Source organism: Bubalus bubalis, chromosome 11, assembly GCF_019923935.1.
Source record: "Bubalus bubalis isolate 160015118507 breed Murrah chromosome 11, NDDB_SH_1, whole genome shotgun sequence".
Taxonomy (NCBI): domain Eukaryota; kingdom Metazoa; phylum Chordata; class Mammalia; order Artiodactyla; family Bovidae; genus Bubalus; species Bubalus bubalis.
The window spans coordinates 18,739,031-18,741,118 of record NC_059167.1 but is presented as its reverse complement, the minus strand read 5'-3'; the positions used below and the strand labels follow the sequence as shown (position 1 = coordinate 18,741,118).

General features: G+C 44.4%; 1 non-coding gene across 1 annotated transcript; it reads left to right on the top strand.

The window, feature by feature from the left end:
* Positions 1–175: 175 nt before the first annotated feature.
* TRNAE-UUC lies at positions 176–247 on the top strand. Its single transcript has one exon. It is a non-coding gene; the product is annotated as a tRNA-Glu (tRNA).
* The last annotated feature ends 1,841 nt before the right edge of the window (positions 248–2,088 follow it).

Here is a 2,088-nt window from a genome sequence, read left to right as displayed (position 1 = left end):
AGAAGGGAGGAAGGCTTGCAACAGGACACTGAGGACGAACAACATTCTAAGACGTGAGAATAAGAAGAGGACCATTCAAAGGAGACTGAGAAGGAGGAAGCAGTGTTGTAGGAGGAAGAACCTGGGACAAGGAAACCAAGGAAGAAGGAATTGTTAAAGGCAGTGGTCAGGGAATTCCCTGGTGGTCTAGTGGTTAGGATTTCACACTTTCACTGCTGTGACCTGGGTTCAATCCCCAGTCAGGGAAGTGAGATCCCACAAGCCGTGTGGCGTAGTCAAAAGGAAAAAAGGTAGTGGTCAGAGGTATTAAATACGAAAGGAGTAAAAAAGTAGATGTAGTTTTATTGGATTGGTGGGGAACAGGTTCAGATAATAGTTGTAGGATGAGATAATCACCTTCACTGGAGAAAGTCATGGAAATGTAAGTTAAACTAAATTAAATGTCATTGTCTACCATTAAAGCAAATGTATGTAAAGGCAATGCCAAAGAATGCTCAAACTACCACACAATTGCACTCATCTCACATGCTAGTAAAGTAATGCTCAAAATTCTCCAAGCCAGGCTTCAGCAATACATGAACTGTGAACTTCCAGATGTTCAAGCTGGTTTTAGAAAAGGCAGAGGAACCAGAGATCGAATTGCCAACATCCGCTGGATCATGGAAAAAGCAAGAGAGTTCCAGAAAAACATCTATTTCTGCTTTATTGACTATGCCAAAGCCTCTGACTGTGTGGATCACAATAAACTGTGGAAAATTCTGAAAGAGATGGGAATACCAGACCACCTGACCTGCCTCTCGAGAAACCTGTATGCAGGTCAGTAAGCAACAGTTAGAACTGGACATGGAACAACCGACTGGTTCCAAATAGGAAAAAGAGTACATCAAGGCTGTATATTGTCACCTGCCTATTTAACTTATATGCAGAGTACATCATGAGAAATGCTGGGCTGGAAGAAGCACAAGCTGGAATCAAGATTGCCGGGAGAAATATCAATAACCTCACATATGCAGATGACACCACCCTTACGGCAGAAACTGAAGAACTAAAGAGCCTCTTGATGAAAATGAAAGAGGAGAGTGAAAAAGTTGGCTTAAAGCTCAACATTCAGAAAACTAAGATCATGGTATCTGGTCCCATCACTTCATGGCAAATAGATGGGGAAACAGTGGAAACAGTGGCTGACTATTTTGGGGGGCTCCAAAATCACTGCAGATGATGACTGCAGCCATGAAATTAGAAGATGCTTACTCCTTGGAAGGAAAGTTATGATCAACCTAGACAGCATATTTAAAAGCAGAGACATTACTTTGCCAACAAAGGTCCGTCTAGTCAAGGCTATGGTTTTTCCAGTAGTCATGTATGGATGTGAGAGTTGGACTATAAAGAAAGCTGAGCGTCAAAGAATTGATGGTTTTGAACTGTGTGGTGTTGGAGAAGACTCCTGAGAGTCCCTTGGACTGTGAGGAGATCCAACCAGCCCCTCCTAAAGGAGATCAGTCATGGGTATTCATTGGAAGGACTGATGTTGAAGCTGAAACTTCAATACTTTGGCCACCTGATGCAAAGAGCAGACTCATTTGAAAAGACCCTGATGCTGGGAAAGATTGAGGGCAGGAGGGAAAGGGGACAACAGAGGATGAGATGGTTGGATGGCTTCACCGACTCAATGGACATGAGTTTGGGTAAACTCCGAGAGTTGGTGATGGACAGGGGGGGCTGTCATGCTGTGGTTCATGGGGTCATAAAGAGTCGGACATGACTGAGCGACTGAACTGAACTGAACTGATGTATGTATGTGTGCTTCCCTGGTGGCTCAGTGGTAAAGAATTTGCCTTCCAATGCAGGAGACTCGGGTTCGATCGCTGGGTCAGGAAGTTACCCTGGAGAAGGAAATAGCAACCCACTCGAGTATTCTTGCCTGGAGAACTCCATGGACAGAAGAGTCTGTGGGCTACAGTCCGTGGGGTAGAAAAGAGTTGGACACAACTGAGTGATTTTCACTTTCAATGCAGGAGACTTAGGTTTGCTCCTTGCATCGGGAAAATTCCCTGGAGAAGGAAAGGCAATCTACATGGACAGAGGAGC